Source organism: Tupaia chinensis, unplaced genomic scaffold (assembly GCF_000334495.1).
Source record: "Tupaia chinensis unplaced genomic scaffold, TupChi_1.0 Scaffold000546_1, whole genome shotgun sequence".
Classification (NCBI taxonomy): Eukaryota; Metazoa; Chordata; class Mammalia; order Scandentia; family Tupaiidae; genus Tupaia; species Tupaia belangeri.
In genome coordinates, this window is record NW_006160058.1 from 170492 (window position 1) to 197921 (window position 27430).

Consider the following 27430-nt stretch of genomic DNA (forward strand, 5'->3'; position numbering starts at 1 on the left):
CTTTATCATCTCACTTCTATTTGGTATCAACTCAAGCAACACTTCTCCAGTTAGGCCTTTCCTGACCTGACAGACCAAGTTAAATGAATTTTTTCATAGCCCCATGGAAACACGTTCTTCTCTCATTAGTACTTATGCTGCTCATATTTGAATAATTTCCATTTCCTTGCTTAATAATACGATCTTCAAGGACAAGAACCATGTATCTTTTTGCTCAGTATTTTATCTCTAGGACCAAGCGTAATATCTGGCATGAGGTCGTGACTCAAACAATATTGTTGAATGGATAAATGTTCAATGAATCCAGAAATTTTTTGCCTGTAGTGTTAGCTTCTTCTGGTTAAGTAACACACTACAGTTGCTATAGGTCTCAGAAACCCAGTTTTACATGAAAAGTAACCTGGAATGGAAGAAAAGCCAGGGGCATCATTTTTAAACATCTTAATGCAATAGTCTTTCAATAAAGAAGGAGTAAAAGAAGAATCTGAGTTTCTTTTTCCCTTCTTATTCCCTTTTTCAAAGAGCTCAGCTCAATCCTGCTGGGGTCTATGGATAATTTATTGAAATCTTTATTTTCAGTAGATTTGTAGAGCATTTTTAAGATATTTGCAGTGTTGTCCGGTGTAGCATTTTTTCCTCCCACTTGGGTGTCTCAAATAGTGTTATCTCTCCATTTTCTAAGCTGGAAATACCACTTAAAGCAATAATCAATGTGATGATTTGGAAGCTAGGGAAAGGATAAATTAAGAGTAAATACCACGAGCTAGTTTTTAATATTGTTTTTCCAATGGCGGTTTCCAGAGGAGACTGTAAAGTCATATTCGAGCTGAAAGAATGATTAGCGGTGGCCAGTGCTGTGCCCGCAGCAGCCCTAGGCTCATGCATAGAATCTTTCTGCTTGGTGTGTATAATGTATGAAAAAAAAATGACTGTTTATGCAGTTGGATTGATAACTTACTTGTCTGGTGGCAAAAAGAGCATTTGTTGTCCCTGTACCCAGCTTCAACTGAATCAGCCTTCTCAAATGGGACTTATCTTGGCTTAGAAAAAGTATGATTTTTCAATTTCCTTTTAAATTCACTCTTATCCTAGCTAGTGTATATTTTCTTCTTGGCTTGAAACTAATTCTACCCTCTAGAGTTAAAAAATATATATCATAATTTTGTTTGTACAAAATCATAAATATTAAACACTATGCCCTCCCTTTTCTTTCTTTTTTTTCTTTTCTTTTTTTTTTTTTTAATTTGCCAGTGGGTGCATGTGCTCACCAGAGAGAAAGAGGAGAAAGTAACCCCTATGGAGGATGGTCACACTGAAATCTCTTCTCTTCTGTCTTTTCATCCTGTCAGGATTTGGGACATGCATGTACACATGCTCCACATGTTTTTAAAGCTGTCAGATCTGGGAGCCAAGCTGCAAGGATTGGCCATGTGGGACTCCATTCCCTTAACTCAGGCTACAGGCTGCTCCTACATCCTCCTTTTAAGAATTGCCCTTTAATTCATTGTTGGTAACAGATTGCTCTTATGTCCAAAAGCTAGAGAATCTTTGCATGCTGCCTCTTTCTAATTATGCACACTTACCCATCATGCAAGGTTCTAACATCACCTTTAACAGCTTTATGGAGCTACTCCAGTTCTCAAGGACCGATTTATTTAAGTGCTATCAAGAATAGTATTTGCAATGTGAAGGAATGATCTACCTTGCTAACAAATGGAATATTTAAGGGTACTATATCCTGACCAATCCCTTGGCATACCTCATATTGCTTCATCGTTTTTTTTTTTAGAGAGAGAGAGATTCTTACTATAGGGTACACGTGCTCACAAGAGACACAGAAAGAGACAGAAAGAGAAAACAAGAGATCACCTCCCTAGAGGAGATGGCCACAAAGCAATTTCTTCTCCTCCATTCTCCTCTTGGGATAATTGGGTACACATGCCAGCATGAGATTCAAGCTGCTGGGTCCAGGGCTCATATTGCAGTTGGCCATATGAGAGTCCAACACCTTAACCACCACACCACCTGCTGGCCTGCATAATGCAGGTTTTTATTTTGTTTTGTTTTGAGAGGTTTTTGCTATAAGGTGTGTGTGCTTGCTGGAAAGACAGAGAGAGACAGTGAGACAGAAAGCAAGAAATCACCCCCCCCACCCCCAGGGAGGATGGCCGTGGCACAATCCCTTCTCCTCCATACTCCTCTCAGAATCTTGGGCACACATGCACGCATATGTGCCCGGCATGAGTTTAAGCCACCAGGTCCAGGACTTGAACAAGGGTCGACTAAATGGGAGCCTAGCAACATAACCATTACGCCAACTGCTGGTGCCACCACAACGCAGTTTTTAAACAGCATGAAACTAAGCTCCCGGTTATTCATTTGTAAGTTTTTTCAGGGGGAAAAACTGATTTAGAAAATTGACTACTTATTAATACTTTTCAGAAGCTTTCCATAAAGATTATTGTCAACTCGGTCAGGGTCCTGTGGCAAGCAAATTAATAATGGATACACCAGCAGGTACAAGGGTCTACAGCAGTATGTATGTGCTTTCAGAGAGTAACAGAAGTATGAGAATTGTGTTGGAAAATGAAATGGAAAATATATATAGATATGTCTTTCATATTATATATATGTATATTTATATATGCAGTATCTATTGCATATATGTGTGTATTATATATTCCATGTGTGTATGTATGTATGTATATGTACGTATGTTTATATTAGATAATATCAACCTAGTGAAAAATATGATAGAAATCCTTAAAAAGTAAATTTCTCTAAAAATTGCTTTGTAAAATTATTTGGATATATACGAGAGAGACGGTAAGATCATGCTAATGGAAAGAACTGGAGGAGATATAAACCCTTGATGATGCATGCTGGGACCAGCAGATGGCATAACAGTTACATCACTGGACAACCACATGATTGACCACAGTTCAAGTCCTAGACCTGGTGGCTTGAAACTCATGCCAGGAGCATGTGCATGTGTGCCCAAGATCCCGAGAGGAGGCTGGAGAAGGGACTGTGGTGTGGCCATCCTCCAGGGGGTGATTTCTCACTTTCTGTCTCTCTATCTCTGTCTCTTTGGTGAGTGCACATACTCCATGGTATAAATTGCTCTCTAAAAAGAAAAAAAAAAGATGCATGCTGATGTAATAACCTAGATTGCTATTACTCTTTTAAAAAAGTTTAACTACTTAGCTTAAGAAGTTCTATAGACCTTGAATCATAGAAGCTGGTGTTGGTCATCTATTGTCAATTTTGGGTCAAGTATCATAGTAGCCTCTATAGATACACAGATATTAGGATGTCGGGAAAGTCAGTATTTTTCTGTTTTCCTCTGCAGAAATGTATCATGGCTTTCCTGACAGCCCAATAGTTCCTGCTGCTCTCTGAGAGCATCTTATTTGGAGTACTTATCACTGGTGTTTAGAAGTTAGACTGAAAACTGTCTTTGACCAGGAACTACAATTTCATTCTCATACCCTTCTTATCACCTTGCCTAAGACATTTATTAACTTTATCACCCCCATAAAATTTGATCACATGTGTTCTTATTTTGTTTTAATTTATTTGGCTTCAATAAAATATCTAATAGTCCCAGACTATGTGATGTTTAATCTAAGTGGTGCATTAAGTGTTTGATAGCGCTTAATGATATTTAAACCAATTAATAAAGATTAATGGAGGAGAATTCAGGTAGTTAACTAAAGGAGAGGTGGACATTTTGAATAGTAAGAGTTTTTTCCAAATAAAATCTTTAAATGAATGGGAAACAACTGTGGAAAGTAAAAGGGATGGGAAGAGAAAAAAACGGGCCAGTTATAGTTTCCCATTTGGCAGGAGAGCTCATAGGCATCTGCGAGTGTACTAACTGAAACAGGAGAAGGAAGAGGGTTTCTAGAAGGTAAAGACTGTCGTGTCAGACTTGTCAAGAGTAGAAGTAAAGAATAAAGTATTTGATCTGAGATGATAAGCAGAGTATGCCATAGGTCCCAAGACATAAAGGACTTCGAAGTGTTTGCCCTCAAAAAAAGAATATGATTGACTTACTAGCTAATTTCTTCCACATTTGCTGACTTTCTGTATCAGGGTAGTAAGGATGACATGTTTCAGGACCAAAGGTGTCGGTCAGAGGTGATTTGGCGACCCTCATCTTCCCCAGGGAACATTTCTCAATGTCTAGAGGCATTTTGGTTCATCCCACCCAGCGTGTGTGTTACTTGTATCTAGTGGATAGTGGCCAGGGATGCTGCTTACTTAATATGTCCCTGCACTGCAACGTACAGGACAGGTCCTCACAACGAACAACTGTTCCAAAAAAGTGAACAGTGCCAAAGTTGAGAAGACCTGTCCAAGACTTATTCTTAAATGTCTCCACAGAACCTCATTGGATTACTTCTTTAACTGGGGACTAGCAGATGGCATAATGGTTATGTCACTGGACTCTGACATAGTCTATCACAGTTCAAGCCCTGGACGTGGTGGTTTAAAACTCACACCAGTCATGTGTGTACCCAAAATCCCAATAGAAGAATGGAGGAGAAGGAATTGTGGTATGCCCCCCCCCTCCCCCCCCCCCCGCCCGTGTGTGTGCGTGTGGTTTCTTGCTTTCTGTCTCTCCGGGTAGAGTGCACATGCCCTATAGCAAAAATCTCTCTCAAAAAAAAAAAAAAAAAAAAAAAGTTAGCGGAAAGATGTATTTGCGGAGAGAGAGGGAGTGAGAGTAGAAAAGTGAGAAAGCATCAAGATCATGCCACATTATTTCTTCTCCATCTTTCCTGCCGAGATTGTGGGCACGCACGCTCACTCACCCAGTGTATTTACAGCCTGCTGGCTCCAAGACTCCAACTGTGTGATCCAGCTGCCTGACCACCACACCACCAACTTGTCCTTGACTACTTTTTACTCTACTTTTGACTTAATAATTTTCATCACTAACAAAGGACCAGATTATTAGTATTGATTAACTAATTTTGGCCTCACTGAGTATTATCAAGTATTACCATCCTATATCCTTCCTGATTGTCACTGCCACTATGTGCTTATTAGGATAATCACCTGAGATTGTATTTTGTTCTAATGAAGCAGAGGACACAAGTCCTAATTGAAACCTTTGGGCTTTAAAGATATATTTTTACAACTGTCTTTTACCATTATAACCCTCTGGCTATTTTAATGCAAACTTGTTTCTATAAAGCCATATTTTGGTTGCTATAACAACTTGATGTAGCTCTTGATGAGCTCTTCTTGCCTTAATATTGCTTTTTAAAAGTTGAGGTTGCTATGACTACAAAATGCTGTTTTATTTTCAGCGAGCTTTTCTTCCTTTTGTCATTTTGGCTTCAGAATATCTGTGTACATGCATGTGTCTGTGTGTACTTCCACTCACATGGAAGTCTTATGTAAGCCCACAGTAGAGTAAAACAAGATCTAAAATCACTAAAAGAAAGACAGCAATTGATTTACTTATGTGTACACTATTATTCATGAATGAATTTTCATAATGTTGAGTGGACTCTGGACTATTTTTTTCCTCTTTCAAATTACATAGCTGTTGGAGTGTCCTCACAACTGAGTTGTTAAGAGGGCTGGGTCCCATATGCCTGATAGTAGTTCACATTCCAACCTTGGTAGCTTGAAAACTATGCAGACATGTGTGTGAATGCAGGTGTGTGTATGCCCAAGATCCTGACAGGATAGGAAAATGGAGGAAAAGGGATTGTGGAATGACCATGCCCCATGAGGGGGTTGGTCTCTCTTTCTCTGTCTCTCTGTCTCTGTCTCTTGCTGATAAGCACACATGCATACATTACCCTCTGGCAATTGAAACAGTTGTATAATTGTTTGATGGTATGCTCTTCATCTTTGTGTCATTGTTTACCTACCTTGTGTTCCATGTTATAATCCCTTCCTGTTTATCAGGTATGTGTACCTCTGCCTTGAATGTTCTATTTGAATTCTAAAAGGTGAAATCACATTTGTCTTAATATTGGCGTGATTATGGATGGAGTCTGTTTCACAACACTGCTGATTATGGCCTCCATTATACCATAGATTATAATGAGATTTCCGTTGCTGAGAGTTTCTCTTGTTCAAATTTTGAAAAATCATAATGTCAAAAATCAGCATACGTTTGTTCTGTCATTAGCTATATGAGCATCTGTTAACCACCTACCTCTCTAGAGGAATGCTATCCAATAGAAATAAAATGCAGCCATGTAGAAAAAGTAAAATTTTCTAGTAGCCAAGATAAAAAAATAAAACTAAGTATATGATGAGATTAATTTTAATAATATATTGTCTACCCCAGTACACCTACAGTACTGTCATTTCTATAGGCTATAAATGCCTTTAAATTATAATGCATTTTTAAACTTTTTTCTCTTAAATATTGGAAATTCAGCAAGTATCTTGTATTTAACAGTATGTCTCTCTTCAGATGAACTACATTTCACATGCTCAGTGGACACAGGTGACTAGTGGTGACCATGCAGGACATACTGAGATTCAGGTTTCAGTCAGGTTTAGTTATACAACGATGTCTCTTATTTATTGTTCATTTACCAGGTTCCAAGTCCCTTTGTCAAGTCTTAAGGATATATGGAGGGACCAGCAGGTGGCATAATGGTTACATCTCTGGACTCCCATGAAGTCGACCATGGTTTGAGTCCTGGACCCAGCGACTTAAAATGCACCCTGGGCACATGTACATGCATGTCCAAAATCCCAAGAGGAGAATGGAGAAGGGATTGCAGTGTGGCCATCCCCCCGGGGTCGTGATTCTTGCTTTTTGTCTCTCTCTCTCTCATGAGCATACGTGCTTTATAGCAAAAATCTTTTAAAATAAAAAAGAATACATGGATAATTACAAAAACTCTTCTGTGCATGTTGTGGGGGTTAGAAGAAGAAGGGGGGCAAGGAGGAAGGAGGGGAGGGGAGAGGAAACTAGGGAGACAAGAAGGAATAAATAAGGAAGGAAGGAGGGAGCATATCCTCCTTTAGGTCTTTCCCAGCAGTTATTGTCCATAATCTCATTTTATTTTATTCTAATTAATATTGGAGTAAACTAGGCATTTCACACTATGTTTGTGTGACTTGTTCTCAGTTGCCTTCCCAACTTCTTGAGAAATGTTTGGGACAGATTAAATGCTTTCTGTATATCCATTGAATAAATAAGTAAATCTCTTTTCCTACCAAAATATGTGATTGACTCCAAGACTAAATTGATATGACTGTCAAGGGGAAAATAATAGTCTGAAAATTCCAGCTGTACATAAATATTTTAGGAAAGGGAAGGGAAGAGGGGCTAGAAGTTCAAAATGAAGGGAAATAATACAGAAGGTTGTTCTTCTTTCTCGGTATGGTGTTTTTCTTGCTATTTGAAGATTTTGTCTGTAAGTAAGGAAGGAGAGGCACATGAGTCCCTTAAATTGTTCTGGTCCCACACTGTGGGTGACGTCGCCAGGACATCATTGATGTGTCCAGGTCCCTTACCACATTGCAGCTTCTTGATTCCTTTTCTGCCTTTTCTCATTTGAAAGAAGCCAAATCAATGTGAGCCCTGTCCTGTTTTAGCCTGCTCAATGAATAAAGTTCCTGTTTTCTTTTTAACCATGTGTCATTTCGTATCACCATTATTTTAGAAATTGAGTGGTTTATTGGATTTTATTTTTTTTTTAAGGTGGACCATTTTGCCTGGAATGCAGAGGTTCAGATGATCTAATCTGATTTGGAAATAAGAGAACAGTGTTATAATTTGAGCAGATTCCTGAATCAGGTTGCAGATGGTAATCTAGGTTGTGAATTAAAATGTTTGATGCTGACAGCTCTTCCCATTACAAAACATTTCAACTAGATCCTATCATTTGTCACAGATTTTTTTAAAGCCCTTTTCAGTAATGCTACATAATATTTGGCATTTCATGTCTTTTTGGCCTTGGTGAATTGGAATGATATTCAACACATTTCAGTTTCAAAGCTTAAAATATAAGGTGATTTTGGAATCCTTGTTAGAGTTCCACAGTGAACAATCATTCTGTCTACATTAGCCCGAGGGATTTGTTCAACACAAATATTAAAAAAAAAAAATTGTGCGATAGAAACAACCTTAGTTTCTATGATTATACCATTTTCTGTCTAAACTGGTAAATAGAACTTTGGCTACCTCAAGGGGATTTATTTATAATGAACACTAGACTGTGTAGGCCGATGGTTGATATTAAAATAAGTGACTTACTAAACCTTCAAGTTATTTGCCACAACCTCATTTTTATCTATAGACTATGTGAATTGTTCATTCTCTTTTTCCTTATGTCACTTCGGGTATATTTTCTTCTGGTTATTCTAATTTTTACTATAAAATGGGGGGAACCTATTAGTTTTTCTATTGCTGATTGACACTGGTTAAAAGCTGGACCGGCTCCTTTTCAAGATACTATTTTATAAAATAACATCTTAAGTCACTATTTTTTATCTGAAGCATTCTCTGATGTTTTCATACAGAGGAAGGAATGATCATTGTTTTGTTCATTTCATTTTTTTTAAACCATTGAAAACATGTAAGAAAGGTTTTTTAGCCATTTAAGATGTTTCGTCTCCCATATTACGATGAATTACTAATAATTATCTATGTATTCTTTTTCCACTAGTAAACAGTGAGCTCTTTGAGGGACCACATTCTATCTGATTCACGATTAAGATGTGCTGCTTGCTACATACAGAAAATTCAAAATGGAAAGAAGATACGCTTTAAAATAATAAAAACAAGCATGCTCTCTTGTAGCACAGAGGCGACCTTTATCCAGAACTACTTCATGAGAAAGGACCTTTGTCCACGTGTTACACACAGTAAGTCACAAACAGAGGTGCTTTTTGGCTCATAGAGAGAGTGTATCTGCTTGTTTGAGCCTTCACTAAATTGAGACAAGTATAAACATTCAGTAGGAAGCAGAGAAACAAACACAATGTTTTACTCAGGCTCAGTTTCCTTCCCACTCCAAGGAACTTAACATACACTATTACAGGCACAAAGTCTACACCTACTACATCAAATATCATCTTGCAAAGTAATTGCTAAGGGCTTCAGAAGTTAGGGTAGTTTCAACTTTTGGTAAAATTTAAGATATGTCTTGTCATCTCTCATCAAACCCCACCTTTTCATCCATCCCTTCATAAACTTAGCCTAAGTGAAAGTCCTGGGACACCATTGTGTGGGAACCAATAGAGTACGCTGCTAAAGTTCTTGGTCATAAGGTGAGGATATCTGAGTTTAATGCATTGCTCACCTACTTGCCAGATTTATGGTATTGATGAATAAGTTACTTAATATCTTGTACCTCTGTTTAGTCATTTGTAAAATGTGAACAGTATCTGCTTTACAGGCTCATCTAGTCTCTTGGGACTAGAGGACAAAAGCTTCAGAATTTTTGACAACTGTTAAAATATCATTATTGATGACACTGTGGGTTTATTTTTTATATAATTTCCTGTGGTTAAGCCTAGTTTAATGTTAATTTTTAAATAAATGTTAGGTTACTTTAGCATAGGCTTTATTTATTGTTTCTCACATCTTTCTTCTCATTTTAAAAACATTGTCAAGACTTTCCTCCTCTCTCTCTCTAGTCTATGTGGATAACTAACGACTGTAGAAAGGTAGCATATGAATTTCAAATCCCTTTTATTAATGTAAATTTGGCAATCAAATTGGTGTTTCCGAGGCCTGAGGAAGTTGCTGTTGGTTTGTTATGTAGCTATCATGGTTTTTCGGTGTTGCCTTTTGCTATAGAAATATGTGAGAGTTACATCTGTAGTTTATTTACTTTATTTTTATTTTTCCTGGTCAACAGAGTAATAAAGATTCTAATTAAAGACTAGTTATATGAGCCATACCCTGTAGAGAGCTAATGGTATCTTTGCATTTATATTTTCATATGAGGTCAGCTTAAGTGTTCAATTAGTGGCACATCAGTCTCACCTATAAAGGGAAAATCAGAGACTAGGGGAGTTATCTGGATGAAAGGGGATATTAAAATACTCATCTAGAGTTTAGAATGTAAATCAAAGTCTTTATGTTTAGTATCTTATTTGTAATCCTTTAAAGAGTCTTTTAATAAGCTAGAGAGATGTTTCATTTTGGTAAAGCCCATTCTTCAGCTATCATTTATTTTTTAAATGAGTGAATCTAAGTAGGTGTTTCCAGCCTGTGAGCCTAGTGAAATAATTGTTCCTGGAATGACATCCTATATTCAGACGAGAGAGCTCTAAAGAGAGTCATGAGGACTAAAACATAGTAGCTTCACTGCAAATTGGTAGGCAGTGTTAGACTATTTGTGTGACTCTGCTAATTTTCTAGATTGTTGTGTACTGCTCTGATATAATGAATGGTCCCAAATAATTCAGACAGAGTGGAGTATTGCAGTTTTCTGAAGAGAACCCTGGAGCACATGGTATTCCCCTTTGTGTATCCTGGGTGAAAAAACCTATAATCCTGAAAATGATTGGAAACCAATTTTGCCACAGGCATCCTATATGGAAAATAAAAGTGGTCTTTTCATTTGCACATCAATTAGTAGACTCAATCAGTAAGATGCTTTAGCAATAGAAGTTGTCTCTGCTTCACTAATGTGCTGATACTGAAAAAGGTTTTTCTTATTTGAAGCTAGACGTAGGAGAGGAGGGGGTCATTCTTTTATTGTCCTTAGTAAGTTTGACTTTACTCAGGGATAGGCACACCTTTTCTGTAAAGCCTAGATAGTACATATTTCAGACATCATAGGCTAAGGGGCAAAATTAAAGAGAAAAATATAAGTACTTACAAACACTGCCCATGTTCTCATTTGCCTGAAAGCAATGAACTCTTCCAGTAGCACCTGGGTATGAAAAAAAGGAAAGTTGTTTATAGTACTTGCTCATTGGCTAGTCTGCTTGGAGTATCCAGCCTCTGTGGATCATCATTTGGTTCTTATTTTTATGTCCTGTTCCATGTCTTTGATCCCCCTCCATGTCTTTTATTTGGTGAGCAATATTTCCACTAACTAATGCAGTGGCTCTAGTGACTGTGAGCCAGTTGAATCCCTGCTCTCTACTCATGAGGTAGAGGGGAAAAGAAATTGCTTAATATCCCAGTATGCCCCATTGAAATTAGTACGATGTTTTGCCCCAGTAGCAGTTATTAACAGTGTGTGGTGGTATTTGCATTCTAGTCCACTAGTTTAGTTAAGGAGGGGAGGAGTGTGGAGAACTTAAGTCTAGATAACTAATACACAACAAACAAACAAAAACTCTGGAATGAATCCATTTGCGTAATTAATAACTACCTCTAATACTTCTTTATATTAATGGTATTTAGTTTTTAAAATATCAATGGGCTAAGCCAACTAATTTTTGACAAAGGTGCCAAGGACAATGGGGAAAAGATAGCCTCTTCAATAAATGGTGCTGGGAAAATTGTATATACATATGCAGAAGGAGATTGGACCCTTATCTCATGCCATGTACAAAACTTAACTCAAAATGAATCATAGATACAAATGTAAGAACTGAGACTGTAAGACTGCTAGAGGCAAATATAGGAGGAAGCTTCACAACACTGGCCTAGACAATGATTTCTTCGATATAACCCAAAAAGCACAGGTAACAAGCACAAAAATAGATAAATGGTATTACACAAACTAAAAACTTCTGTACAGCAAAATAAAAAACAAAGAGAAGAAACAACCTACAAAATGGTAGAAAGTATTTGCAAACCACAGTCCATGAAAAATTAATATCCAATATACACAAGGAACTCAAACACTTCAATAGCCAGAAGGCAACTCAATTAAAATATGTGCAAATGTGGATGGTGTCTTCAGCTGGACTGATGTGAAGTGTATTCACGTTGGGTCAATTCACTTTACAAGCTGTGGTGATGTATAGTGATTAAATGTATAAAATAAATGAAAATTTAAGATTAAAAAAATTAAAAGGCTATATTTGAAAGGTAGAAAAATAAAATACATGGGCAAAGAAAAACATGGGCAAAGGGCCTGGGTAGGCATTTCTCAAAAGAATACATACAAATATCCAACATGTTTGTAGGGACTCCAGAAAATTTGAAAATATGAAATTAAAGTATGAGTTACTTTTGATAAAAAATTTTTCAGAAATTCATGCAAGATTTTTTTCTATTACACATTTTCTATGAACTTTTTGAAGACCCCTAATATATGAAAAATTATCAAATCACTAGTCATCAGAGAAATACAAAAGAAAAACAGTGAAATATCATCTCATGTCAGTTAGAATTATCAAAAAAGGCAAAAGAGAACAAATGTTAGCAAGAATGTTAACAAAAAAGGAACCAATGCATACTGTTGGTGGGTATAAATTAGTACCACTATTATGGGAAATAATAATGTTATTATCATTATTGAGTTGTTACTGTTATTATGAAGATTCCTCAAAAAATTAAAAATACTATTTCCATATGATCTAGCAATTCTACTATCAGGTATATGTATATCCAAAGGAAATGAAATCAACATGTCTAAGAAACAGCTGCATCCTCATATTCATTGCAGCACTACTTGCTTTTTTTTTAGAGAGAGAGAGATTTTTGCTATAGGATGCATGTGCTCATTGGAGAGACAGAGAGAGACAGAAAACTAGAAATCCCCTCCCAGCAGGGATGGCTACACCATAACCCCTTCTCCTCCATTCTCCTTTTGAGATTTAAGGCACTCACGCATGCACATGCCCCTGACATGAGTTTTAAGCTGCCAGGTCTGGGACTCGAACTGTGGTCGATATGTGGGAGTCCCATGACAGAACCATTAGGCCATCTGCTGGTAGTCCTACATTACTTGCATTTCTAAGATATGGAATCAACCTATGTGTCCATCCATGATGAATAAAGAAAATGTGGTATATAAACTAGGAAATACATTAAACATAGGAGAAATTATTTTATTTGCAACAGCAAAGATAAAGCTGAAAGGCATTATGTTAAGTGAGATAAGCTGCACAGAAAGACAAATATTGCATGAGATCACTCGTGGAATCCAAAAACTATTGGTCTGGGGTCAGTTCTATGGCCTGGTGGTTAATGGAGATGGATCCCACATTGCCAACCTCACAGTTTGAGCCCTGGACCTTATAGTTTGAGAAACATGCCAGGGGTGTGTTCACCCATATCTCAGATCCCAAAAATAGGGAGAATAGACAAGATGTGTCCATTCCCCAAAAGAGGAACTTTCTCCTTTCCCTCTTGCTTTGTCCCTCTGGTGAATGCATGTACATTAGCCAAAAAAAGTGATTTCTCAGAAGTAGAGATATTGGTCAAAGGTTACAAAATTTCAGCTAAATACAAGGGGTAAATTTAAGTAAGTAAAACATGATAACTATAGTTAATAATAATATACTGCATTCTTGCATATGTTACTTAGCTTTGTTTAGCCATTCCACGTTGTGTTAGATTATCAGAAAAGTCATGATGTAGTTTTCTGTTTTTGTTTGTTTGTTTTTATGCCAAAATGAGCTATCCCTGAACCTATAGCCATGCCTCTCTGAAAAAAATGGTTAATATGATCACATCATCATCATCATCATCACTGCGGATAAGCCTTTCATTTAACATATACCAGTCCCTCTTCTAAGCATTTTATGCACATTAACTCATTTATTAACTCTCACTGCCATAGTCCAAAAAGTGTAAGATTGCCAACTTTGGCCTAAATAAAACTTTTTGGTTATGATGTTTAATTCCTTGAGATAAGTCACTGTGTGAAAGGGCTTTCTGTTATTCCATTCCAAAGTGTACTTTATAAGCAAAACTAAACATGTTCAGTTTGGCCTGGGAAGCATTTATGCCTATGTGTTATCCAACTGCCTTAGTCCAAAAAGTGTGATATTGCTCTCTGTACAAGTGGGTTATTGCTAGTTCCTTTAGATGTTTCCAAGGAAATGGAAGAGAAGAAACAAATTGCCACCTGTAAGATATAGCTAGAGAAGCATTGCTGAGTTTATTTCCTGCCTTAGAGCCCTAGCTGTAGTTGTTTAATTGTGGAATTTTCTTTTAGGCTATTCAAACACGCTGTGCCTAGTCGAAACCTTTTCATTGCTCCTGTAAGTTGATAAGCTATCAGAATATTTATCTGAATAATCATGTTTGGTAAATGCTAGTTTATGAGTAGGTACAATTATAGTTCTTCCTTCACAGATAAAGGAACTGAAAGGTAAGTGAGTGTGAACTTCGGATTTCTGCATAGTAGAGAGTTATCGAATGTTTTAAGGAGGGAATGACATTATCTACTTTGCATTTCAAATCATTTAGGCATGTTTAAGTCAGGTGGCAGATGACAGAAAAGAAAAATGAGTCAAAAGTGGTAAAAACCTCAGAGGAAGTGGTGAGGGGGAAGAGGTCTTAAATGGACAAAATTAGGTAATTAGGTTTGAGAGACAAAAGGAGTCAAAGAGGTCAATGTCCCAAGTGAATTAAATACACTTGAGACACATGATAATATGAGCACATAGTAATGTTCAGTCTTACGAATCCTTGACTATCATGTTGATATTAGTGTGCCCTGTGGAAAAAAGCTTGAACTTGATTGGGTCTTTCTATATTCTATTTGAATAAAGATAGGCTTGAGAAGATTCTTTGAAAGACAATGAGGAGACTTTGCCTTGATGACTCCTTGCCAAAAAGGGGGAAAAAAAAGTAATAAGACACTTAACTAAGATCTAATCAATTCAATCAAGCCAAACCCTCTTGGTTTGATGGCTATGTAGGGGCCTGCCTGAGTTTGCCTTTCATAGAGAAAGTTTCCCATGGCTGTGATGTTAATTGGGGAATTTGTGTTTTCTGCAGATGATTGCATTATCATCCCAGACAGGACAGCTAAACCCCTCTGAGCAGGGAAAAGAAAGCCATTTACATATTCTCTCCAATCAAGGTTCAAAGGATTTTTAGAGATAATAGGTAATTTGCCATCTGCTATCATTTCCACCCTAAAGCACATTCATAGATAAGTACAACTGGGTCATTGCTAATTTCTTCTTTTGGATGTTTCCAAGGTGAGGGAAGAGAAGAAACAAAATGCTATCCAGTAAGATATTGCTGGAGAAGCATCACTGAATTTAGTTCCTGTCTACGAGTTCTATCTGTAATTGTTTGCTTTACTTTGGAACTTTCTTTTAGACTGAACTTCATATATATACATGCTGTCCCTAGTTGAAGTTTTTTCATGGCTCCTGTAAACAGGCTGTCAGAAAATTTATCTGAATAATTGTATTTGGTAAATGTTGTTTTCCCCTTTAAATCTCAATTGGATTTGATTCAAGTAGATCATACACTTGTAGATGACTTGGACTATAGGGAAATTTGTATCCCAAATTTTAGTATACTATCTGACATACTAGATGTTCTTTGAATTTCTATGAAGCTAAAGTGAAGATTGTCAGAAATCTTGAAAAGTAGCCCAGGAATTCTCCCTAGATCAGTCTTCTGACAGTAATACACAGAATGGCTTTAAGCACAGAAGTAAAAATAAAATAAAATGTTTAGAATGTCTGCATCTGTTTAGCTCTCAGTTAACCCCAGATATCAAAGGGAGAAGGTCACTGATACCTCTTATACCTGACTCAGAGGCATAAGGAAGATTTCTCTCCCTTACCTGTTTTTGTTTTTGGTACAGACATAGTTGATAGACAATATTGCGATGATGTAGCCATCCTCTCTGTACTCAGGTATAAAGCTCTGTGTTTCTTATGCCATAATTTCTATGGCCAATGTCATAAACAATCATTTCTTTTCTGAATTTTACTCTAATCTTCCAGTAGTCTATGTTTATTAAGTACTTACTTTATGTCAGGCACTGTTCTAGAGCTTTATATATAATAATTCAAGTAATCCTCACAATGGCCCCATGAGTTAGGAACCATTGTTATCCTGATTTTTACCTATGAAAAAAGTGAATCACAAGAAGATATGTAGTATAATATAATTCAGGACCACACTGCAAGCAAATGGATCAGAGATCAGAGCATTAGTTTCTGAGTGGTTGTCACAGAAAGTTAGAAAAAAGGACCCAGAATTCCTCATCTATATTATTATGGATTGAGGATTGGAGTTGTTAAAAGAAAGAAAAACTTGAGGGACCAGCAGAGCATGTGGTGGTTAAGGCATCGGGCTCCTATATGGTCGACCACAGTTTGAGTCCCAGACGTGGTGCCTTGAAAATCACTCCAGGCCTGTGCGCAAGCATGCCCAAAATACCGAGAAGAGAGAACTGAAGTGAAAGAATTGCAGTATGGCTATTCTTTTTTTTTTTTTTCAAGCAGTCCTAGATAATAGAAAAAAATAGTGATGTTCATAAAATAACATCTTTGTTTATATCTGTGTCTTTATCTTATTTCTATGTAATAACCCATTCTCCTCTGATACATTATCTTGGAATGGCATTCGAAAATTTGAGGATGGCATTGGCAAGTGGCCTGGTGGTTGAGGGTTGGTTGCTTCAGGGAATAGAGATTTTTGTTTGTGTTTTTGTATTTGTTTATTACCTTCAGATATCTTTACCTTCCCTAAGAATGTCCTAGTTAGAATTTTCAGGAAGCAATAGATCCTGACCTGATACTAAAGAAGTACCTAAAGTGCTTCCCAGACTTCTCTCAGTTTGAAAACCACAGGCACTTTGGCAGCTCTTTAAGCAACTTGCTTTCTCACTCTCCTTTTCTCTCTGTCTTTCTCTGGTCAAAATCGAAGAATAATGATAATAAATAAAATTAAAAATAAATTATAAAAAAAGAAAATTTGAGGAATGTGTTAGTAACTTGGCCAGAAGAATATTGTACTGGCAACCCTAGTCCTAGAAGCATGCCATTTCTATCGCTCAGTGTCAATGCAAGTACCTTGCCAAGTATACCATACTTCACAAGAGAAAGCTCTCTCTTTTCTCTTTGAGGAGAAGCGAAACCCAAACCTCTTTTTTTTTAAATCAACTAACTGAAAATATTGTTACCATCATACTCTTCTAGAATTCTGTACATTTTGTCTCTTCCCTAGGAGACTGTCAATTTGATCTGTTGCTGTGAATGTTTTTTATATCTGCTTGATTTAATTCCTAAACTGCCCCAATGAATAATGCTTACCTTTGGTATATTTATACTTTTCCAGGCTTGTAAAACTGTTTCTCCTTTGCAGTGTGTTTGTTGGAAAGATAGAATAGTGTTTCAACTGGAATTTGTTACTAACCGCAGACTTCCAGGTCAAATTTGGGCTCTTGATTTGGTTCCTTGTTTAGGAATCAAAATCAAATGTGACCGAAATGTCTGAAATGTGACTTAGCCAGTTAGCCGCGTCTCATTGCCATCAGCCCTGAATATTCCTTCCTATTTCTCCTCACTCTCTTGGTTGGGTTTGCTTACTTCCCATCTATTTGATATATGCTAAGTCTGAGCCATTTGGCTCTGTTCCAAAGTGTGATTCAATACATTCAGATATGGTGCAATCTGGTAGAAAATCTACAAAATCCATTTATAGGTGTACATAGCCTGTTTGTCATATACTATGTCATATCACTTTGAAAATGAGAATAAGTTCTGTTCCCAAGAGTTGCTCCTATTTAATGTCAGCCTAGTAACCTACTGGTTAAGGTAGCCAGAGCCTACATGGCCAGCCATGATTCAAATACCAGCCCCAGCTACTTGAAAAACATGCTAGGCCAATGTGGCTATATGACCAGAATCCCAGTAGGAGGAAGAAATGGAGGAGAAGGGGTTGTGGAGTAACCATGCCCCCTTGGGGAATGTTTTCTCGTTCTCTCTCTGTTTCTCTGTCTCTCTCTAATGAGCGTACATACTCCCTGACAATTAAAAGAAAAAAAGAGTTGCTCAGCTCATATTTAGTTTGATCTTTAAGAAGATGGTCCCAAAGCCTCTTCTACTGCCCTCCAACATATTTCTCCCTGTGAAATTTACCCTCACATTTGCATCCCTGAAGCTGGCAGTAACTCATATAGTTGGTTCTAAGATATTGTTTTGTTTTACATTCCTGGGAAAACAGCACAAGAACAGCCATATCATTTCCGTTGTTCTTTTATTTGCTGTTTTTCTCCCCTAAACACATTGTGGATAGGTTCCACAAACCATGGGCCCAGTGGATGTTCAATGTTCCAAAAACTTCTAAGAGTTACATGATAAGTCAATTGAATATACATATTATATTTTTTCCTCATCTAGCATAAAAGTCTGGAAAAGTAACCCCCTTACTTTGATATATATGCTAGAGAATCTAATTTTTTAACAGCTTGTCATGTACCTGGGGTCCTATCCTATCTTGAGAACCATAACCCTGAAGATGGAATAAAGTATGTCCAAAGACTGGCAATCATATCAGATCAACACCTGCTTGCTAGCCTCATTCCTTACTAAAGTGACTCAATCACTCTCCTTTTCTCTCTGTCTTTCTCTGGTCAAAATCGAAGAATAATGATAATAAATAAAATTAAAAATAAATTATAAAAAAAGAAAATTTGAGGAATGTGTTAGTAACTTGGCCAGAAGAATATTGTACTGGCAACCCTAGTCCTAGAAGCATGCCATTTCTATCGCTCAGTGTCAATGCAAGTACCTTGCCAAGTATACCATACTTCACAAGAGAAAGCTCTCTCTTTTCTCTTTGAGGAGAAGCGAAACCCAAACCTCTTTTTTTTTAAATCAACTAACTGAAAATATTGTTACCATCATACTCTTCTAGAATTCTGTACATTTTGTCTCTTCCCTAGGAGACTGTCAATTTGATCTGTTGCTGTGAATGTTTTTTATATCTGCTTGATTTAATTCCTAAACTGCCCCAATGAATAATGCTTACCTTTGGTATATTTATACTTTTCCAGGCTTGTAAAACTGTTTCTCCTTTGCAGTGTGTTTGTTGGAAAGATAGAATAGTGTTTCAACTGGAATTTGTTACTAACCGCAGACTTCCAGGTCAAATTTGGGCTCTTGATTTGGTTCCTTGTTTAGGAATCAAAATCAAATGTGACCGAAATGTCTGAAATGTGACTTAGCCAGTTAGCCGCGTCTCATTGCCATCAGCCCTGAATATTCCTTCCTATTTCTCCTCACTCTCTTGGTTGGGTTTGCTTACTTCCCATCTATTTGATATATGCTAAGTCTGAGCCATTTGGCTCTGTTCCAAAGTGTGATTCAATACATTCAGATATGGTGCAATCTGGTAGAAAATCTACAAAATCCATTTATAGGTGTACATAGCCTGTTTGTCATATACTATGTCATATCACTTTGAAAATGAGAATAAGTTCTGTTCCCAAGAGTTGCTCCTATTTAATGTCAGCCTAGTAACCTACTGGTTAAGGTAGCCAGAGCCTACATGGCCAGCCATGATTCAAATACCAGCCCCAGCTACTTGAAAAACATGCTAGGCCAATGTGGCTATATGACCAGAATCCCAGTAGGAGGAAGAAATGGAGGAGAAGGGGTTGTGGAGTAACCATGCCCCCTTGGGGAATGTTTTCTCGTTCTCTCTCTGTTTCTCTGTCTCTCTCTAATGAGCGTACATACTCCCTGACAATTAAAAGAAAAAAATAAAAGAGTTGCTCATATTTAGTTTGATCTTTAAGAAGATGGTCCCAAAGCCTCTTCTACTGCCCTCCAACATATTTCTCCCTGTGAAATTTACCCTCACATTTGCATCCCTGAAGCTGGCAGTAACTCATATAGTTGGTTCTAAGATATTGTTTTGTTTTACATTCCTGGGAAAACAGCACAAGAACAGCCATATCATTTCCGTTGTTCTTTTATTTGCTGTTTTTCTCCCCTAAACACATTGTGGATAGGTTCCACAAACCATGGGCCCAGTGGATGTTCAATGTTCCAAAAACTTCTAAGAGTTACATGATAAGTCAATTGAATATACATATTATATTTTTTCCTCATCTAGCATAAAAGTCTGGAAAAGTAACCCCCTTACTTTGATATATATGCTAGAGAATCTAATTTTTTAACAGCTTGTCATGTACCTGGGGTCCTATCCTATCTTGAGAACCATAACCCTGAAGATGGAATAAAGTATGTCCAAAGACTGGCAATCATATCAGATCAACACCTGCTTGCTAGCCTCATTCCTTACTAAAGTGACTCAAATGTAAGTGTTCTTTCTGGATTTATGGTGTGAGAATAGTCCTTATTTTCTATCTATTGCCACTAAAGCTAAAGAGCAAAGAAGTTGCTCGATTAAATTTTATGTTCTATAGACAGTTCCAATTTTTTTTGTTTTATTTGATCTCTATAATAAACAAAAATCTGTGTCTTTGTAACAAATATTGTTTTACTTATCTCCAAAGATCCTTAATATCCAATTTCTTTTTCATGTCACCACTTCAGATCTTTCTATCTGGTATATTTCAAATATTCTCTTTTTCATCAGAATTTTCTCAGAGTCTCCATTATTGTCCTTTTCTGGAAGAGCTCTGAGGTATCAGTATCTCTCTTCAAATAGGATTTGGGGGGACAGTAGGCGGCATGGTCATTAAGGCACTGGGCTCCCACAAGACTAACTGCATTTCAAGTCTTGGACCTGATGACTTGCTTTCTCACTTTCCCTCCGTCTCTCTGTCTCTCTCTGGTGAGCGCATATGCCCTATAGCAAATAAATAATAATAAATACAGTTAAATTATTGTTTTTAAAATAGAATTAAAATAGTTGTGGGTACAAAAATGATCCTCATGATATCATTCACAAAGGTGTGTAATTTTAAAATTTTGGACAGAAGAAATGATGGCATATCCACAGGGTAGACCATTATGCAGTCTCCATGCTGCATTTCAAAAGAAAATTTTGGGCCATAAAAAATATTCAAATTATGTTATTAAAAAATTAAGATTAGCTGGGACCAACAGATGGTGTAATGGTTATGTCTTTGGACTCCCACATCATTGACTGTGGTTTGAATCCTGGAACTGGTGACTTGAAACTCACACTGAGCACATGTGTGGGTGTACCCAAAATCCGAGGTATCAGTATCTCTCTTCAAATAGGATTTGGGGGGACAGTAGGCGGCATGGTCATTAAGGCACTGGGCTCCCACAAGACTAACTGCATTTCAAGTCTTGGACCTGATGACTTGCTTTCTCACTTTCCCTCCGTCTCTCTGTCTCTCTCTGGTGAGCGCATATGCCCTATAGCAAATAAATAATAATAAATACAGTTAAATTATTGTTTTTAAAATAGAATTAAAATAGTTGTGGGTACAAAAATGATCCTCATGATATCATTCACAAAGGTGTGTAATTTTAAAATTTTGGACAGAAGAAATGATGGCATATCCACAGGGTAGACCATTATGCAGTCTCCATGCTGCATTTCAAAAGAAAATTTTGGGCCATAAAAAATATTCAAATTATGTTATTAAAAAATTAAGATTAGCTGGGACCAACAGATGGTGTAATGGTTATGTCTTTGGACTCCCACATCATTGACTGTGGTTTGAATCCTGGAACTGGTGACTTGAAACTCACACTGAGCACATGTGTGGGTGTACCCAAAATCCTGAGATGAGAATGGAGGAGAAGGGATTACAGCGTGGCTATCACACCTGGGAGGGGGCAGGTAATTTCTCACTTTCTGTTTCTCTGTCTCTCTGGTGAGTACACAGGCACTATATCAAAAAGGCTCTCTCTCTAAAATAAAAAGCTAAGATTAGGCCAGCTCTATGACACAACAATTAAGTGCTACCTAGAGAAAGCCAGATTCCACATAGTTGACCAGGGTTATAAGTCTTGGCCCAGGGTTATAAAAAACATGCCAGGCATGCACAAGGATGCCCATCATCCTGATGAGACGGAGAATTGGAGAAAAAGGATTGTGCATGACCAGATCATTCTGGGGGATGATTTTTCTCTCTCTTTCCTCTCTCTCATGCTCCCATATCATTAGGCATAAAAATATTTTAAATATTGAGATTCACGGTAGCATATAAACATAATTTTGATTGCAATTGAATATATTTAAAGTATGTTTTATTTTATACATATACATAGTAAAAAAGATTGAAAGGAATATATCAAAATGAAAATAATGGTGGGGTGGGATTTTATTTTATATCTCATTGTTTTCCATTCTTAAACAATTAACATCTGTAGAACTTTTCTCATCTGTAGAACTGTACATCACATTCTAGGTGAGCTCTGATGTAATACAGAATATTAGATCTTAACCCCCTTTTATCTGTGCACTGCTTCACTTAATGAAGCCCAAACATGAATAAGGCATTTCATATTTTGAATTATCCATGGAGAATGAATTTGGAGTAAGGCTTTCTTATGTTATTGCTTTGAAGCCACCTCCCCTTTTTTTATTACTATATCTCATTCTCTAAATTGATTTAATTGGGGGAGGGAGGGTACTTGTTTAATTGGATCCTAGAGAGGATATAATACATACTGTGGAAATTAGAGTATAGGAAAATACTTAAGTGGAAAGTCCTTTATGAATATGTGGATTGGTTATAAAATACATGTAGAATGGTTATCATAAATGGATAAATACCAGCCTTGTAGCACAGTGGCTAAGTATCACAGTGGAAGCTGAGTTCCACATGGCCAACCAGGGTTTACTTCCTAACTCCAGTGGCTAGGAAAGCATACTATATGTGGACACATACCCATGATCCTCATGGGATGAAAAATTGGAGGAAAAAAAGATTATGACATCAGAGGGCCCCATTGGGAAGTGTTCATTCCCTGTTCTCTATTTCTCTTTCTCATGCATGTACATGTGCCCTATGGCATTAAAAAATAATTGAAATAAATAAAAAGACAATAACTAGTGTTGGGGAGGATATAGAAAAAAGGAAACATTCACATATTGCTGATGTGGTTAGCAAACAGTGTAGCTACTTTGGAAAAAAGTTCCTCAGCTCTTTAAAAAGTTGAATATAGGGGCCAGTAGGTGGTATAATGGTTAAGATGCTGGACTCCCACATGGTCAACCACCAAATGGGTTTGTGTCTTAGACACAGTGGTTTGAAAATTGCACTGGATATGTGTGCACGTGTGCCCCAAAACCCAAGAAGTAAATAGAAGAGAAAGGATTGTAGCACAGCCATCTCCTCGAGAAGCGATTTCTCACTTTCCCACCCTCTGTCTCTCTCTAGTGAGTGCATGCATCCTACGACATATAACCTTAAAAAACAATTGAATATAGAGGTCAGTATGTGATATGGTGGTTAAGGCACTGAATTCCCACATGTTAAACCACAATTTGAACCCCAGAGCCAGTGGTTGGAAAATCATGTCAGAAGCATACACATGCATGCTGAAAATCACAAGAAAAGAATGGAGAAGGGTTTGTGGCATGGGTATCCCACTGAGATTTCTCACTTTCCCTCTCACTGTCTCTCTTCTTCAGCAAGCATATCTGCCCTGTTGCAAGAAAAACTAAAATAATAAGTTGAATATATATTTAACACATCATCCAGTAACTCGACCTCTAGCTATCTGAAGGAAATGAAAAGATAAGCTGGCATTTGTACAAGAATACTTACAGCAGCGTTGCCCTCAGTTGCCAAAAAAATAGAAATAATCCAAATGTTCAGCAACTAGTAAATAAATAAATGTGATATATTCATACAGTGAAATATTATTTGGCAATGAAAAGTAATAATTTACTGATACATTCAACAAAATAGATGAACCTCACAAGTATTATGCTAAGGGCCAGAAGGCAGATGAAAATGACTACAGATTGAGAATTCCATTTATATAAACTGTCCAAAAACAATAAACTGATAGAGGCAGAAATAAGATTATAGTTTGCCTGGGGGCTGGAATGGGGATTAATTGAAAGTTGGCAGGAGAGATCTCTGAGTTGGTGAAGATTGGATTTTCTGATGATTACATGTCTGTTGATTTACTAAAGTCATCACTGAATAGTATATTTAAAAATGGATGAGTTCTATATTATGTAAACTGTACTTCAATGAAACTGTTCATTTTCTTTATTAGGATTTTTCCACAGTGCACTTGTCAGAGAGAGACAGAGAGAGGGAAAGTGAGAAATCACCACCCACCCCAGGGTAGATAGCCATGCCACAATCCCTTCTCCTCTATTCTTTTCTCAGGATTTTGGGATTGCATGTACATGCATGTGGCACCAGGTCTGGAGTTTGAACTGTGATCAGCCATGTGGGAGTCTAGCACCTTGGACCCTAAAGCTGTTAATTTTTTTTTAAAGGTAGAATATGTGGATTAACATTTCTTGTTTTTTTCTAATTACTGTTGTCAAACAAACCTCCAGGAAACTCAGCTCAGATCAGAGAATCAGTCATTGAGGAGGCAAATTATGTTCTGGGCTGTAGCTTTTCTACCAGACAAACGTCAATTTATATTGTACTTTTCTTCCCTGGATCCTCATGGAATTTGTCGTTCACTCTACCTTGCAATCTATTATGTCTGAAAATTGATTGAGAACCTGCTTAACGCTTATATGAAACTCTAATAGTCATTTCAGTCTGACTGCAGCACAACATTGCTGAAGTCGAATGCTATTTCTTGTCTTCGTATTTACAGGGATCTTATATGATCAAAGTTGACACAAAAGGGAAAAAAAAATAACACTTATTGGTATACACAGCAAAAACATTCACCACGATCGTGGGAGTGACTTAGTCACCACTTATCATGCGTATCACAAAGCAGCAGAAATCCCTGTGAAAATTGGATGACTGCAATTCACTCATTCTTCAGTGAGTTTTTACAATTAAAAACAAGTTGACATTGAACATGAAGCATGAAATGCACAGTTTTGTTTTTAAAAATGTATCTGCCATTTGGATGATTAGGGGCTCCTTCTCACAGGGCATATTCTCAGATATTGTGTACAAGAAAGAGCCAATATGGTCATAAAAATCCTGTTTGCATATGGCTAGGAAAACATTTCTAATTTCTTGAAATAATGGTTAAAAGGTATTCTGAAATCTTCAGGTGAGAATTTTTCTCCTTTTGTTTCTTTTCATTTTTAATTTTTATCTAAGCAATCTATTATGACCTACAAATAATAATGAGCAACAGTGATTTATAGACTTTTATATTTCTTCTGCTTTTTCCCTTTTATGTGGCAATAATCTGTCCTCCTTTGGGGGTCACTTTTAGCATTAGTTTCTTTGTCTGAAATTTTTTCATTCTTAATTATTATCAGTGCAACTAACCTAGTATTGACATTGTATTGGGTGTTGACTGGTCAGAGTTAGGATCAGTCTTGGAAAATTTTATTGGGGAGGGGAGTTTCTGTTAGTTTTCCATTTTTGATCTTTAACTACATAACTGTTTGAATTTTTATTTCAACCTGTTTAGACTATGAGTACTTTCTTGATTTTCAGAGTTTTGTTCCCTCTCCATTATTTATTGGTTCATTTCATTATTCAACCAGTCAAAATTTAATGGGATATCTACTCTAGTTCCATCTTCTGGAAGTGTGGAAATAAAAGACATAATCTCCACCTCAACAGATTCACCAACAAGTCAACTGACAACAAAAATAAAGTGACAGGCCAACCCTATGGCCCAGTGGTCAAAGGACTGGATCACACATGGCTGATCACCTGGTTTAGGTCCCTCCAATGGCATGAAAAGCAGGCCAGGGACATGTGTGCATGCCCAAATCCTGACTGGAAGGAGGGACAGAGAAGGAATTGTGATATGAACAGGCCCTATGGTGGGGAGGGTGTGTTTTTCTCTCCCTCTCTCTCTGACAAGTGCACATGCCCTCTGGGGTGGGGGGGATAAAAAGAAAGGAGAAGAAAATAAATATTATTACACAGGAAAAGAAGTAGGGCTGAGTGATGGCACTTAACAACAGATTGGGAAAAGGAGTCAGGATGACTTCTTGAATGACCTTTCGATTACATCTTGAAGAAACAAGGAAGCCATTTGGAGAAGATAGAGCAAATGGGACGTAAAACTAATACAAAGTTGTATTGGGTTGTCAGAAAAGTCATGACTCATTTTTACATAGAAAAAATACGTTATTTCTCTCTTTTATCCATTTAGTTAATAAATAGACCGTGCTGAAAGCAAAAAGCATACTTTTCCAACAACTCAATAGGTACATGAAAGAACATGGCGGCTTTGGGAAAATAGGAATACTTCTGTTTGCGAGGGAATGGGAAAACTTGGGCATATTGGGTAAACTCTCATTCTTCCTTTTTACAAAGTGGAGACAGCACAGAGGTTGCTCACCAGAGTTGCAGGTTTATAATAAATGTTTTGTGTTTCTTTAGTGGCAGAGCAAGGAGTTTACATGTCTCTTCTGATTAAGTGTGAAGGAAACCTTTTTGGTTAAATTTCAGTCTCTTTGTGAAATTCTACAATCTTACAAGTAGCGTGTAATCCAGGTACAATAGATAGATGACTCTTGTTAACATTTCAATTTTTTTCTTTAAATTAATAAACTTAATTTTTTAATTTTTAAAAATTTAAAAATGTTTTTATACCTTCAATCTCTGTATATCATTACAGCTTGCAAAATGAATTATTCCTGGGGCCAGTGGCTGGTGTGGTTGTTAAAGGCGTTGGACTCCCACAGGAGTTACGGCAGCTTGCTTTCTCACTCCCCCCCCCCACTTGCTCTTGCTCTTGCTCTGGTCAAATTAAAATAAATAAATAAAGTTAAATAAAATAATTCTTTAAAAAGTGAAATTTCCCAGCATGAATACATTGCATATTAGTCCAAAGATACTATCATACACATTAACATCAACAGATAATTTTCCATTTTTGTGTCCCTTAAATGTTTTGCTTTTTTCTTTTTCCCCTTGATTCCCTTTCTCTCTGTGCTATTAATAATTAAGAGGTACATTTTGCTCGTTTTGTAATTTGTTTGAATTGTTAGGATATAGCAATTGCTAAAGAAAGACAGAACACCATAGTGGCTTATAGCTCAGGCTTTTGAAGTTACACTTGTGTATTTCCTATTTCTAATCAGAAAAATGAGAAAAATAGTATATAACACAATGTTTTCTGAGACTTGGAAGACTTACAAGTGTTTAGCAGAGTCCCAAGCAGGTAGAGAGACTTCTGCATGGCAGCTAAAAGTCTTAATCTTCCTGTGGTCTTGTTTGCAATGGTAAATTAGTAAACACATTGTTCCCTCAACAATGGAATAATAAAATGGTTTTTGGTGTCAATTTTTATCATTTATGCTTTTATTCACCATCCTCAAATCATTTTATCTTTTTTCTCCATTTAATTAATAAACTAAATAGACTAGGCTGAAAGCAAAAAACATGAAAATTTTTCAGAACTATGGGTTACCATATGTTAGTAAGCCAAAGAACCATTTTAATGGGCAACAACTAATACTCTGTGTTTATGAAATAGAAAGGAATATAATTGAAACCATAGAAGTATTAGGGAGTCAGAAAGAGTG

General features: G+C 36.9%; 1 protein-coding gene and 1 long non-coding RNA gene across 3 annotated transcripts in view; one reads left to right on the forward strand and one right to left on the reverse strand.

Annotated features, from left to right (window-relative positions):
- LOC102471472 (cGMP-dependent protein kinase 1-like) overlaps positions 1-27430 on the forward strand; it is a gene marked incomplete at its 5' end in the record, with an annotated part of 641417 nt that overhangs the window by 166215 nt on the left and 447772 nt on the right. The gene's annotated exons all lie outside the window — the stretch shown is intronic.
- LOC102469626 (uncharacterized) overlaps positions 7279-27430 on the reverse strand; it is a 75200-nt gene continuing 55048 nt past the window's right edge. Inside the window, exons 10-12 of one of the 2 annotated variants that reach the window (XR_335836.1) lie at positions 23550-23603; positions 10824-10877; positions 7279-7401 (exon numbers count right to left, since the gene is read on the reverse strand). This is a non-coding gene — a long non-coding RNA (uncharacterized LOC102469626). The remainder of the gene's footprint in view (positions 7402-10823; positions 10878-23549; positions 23604-27430) is intronic. The other variant, XR_335837.1, reaches the window with a different exon arrangement.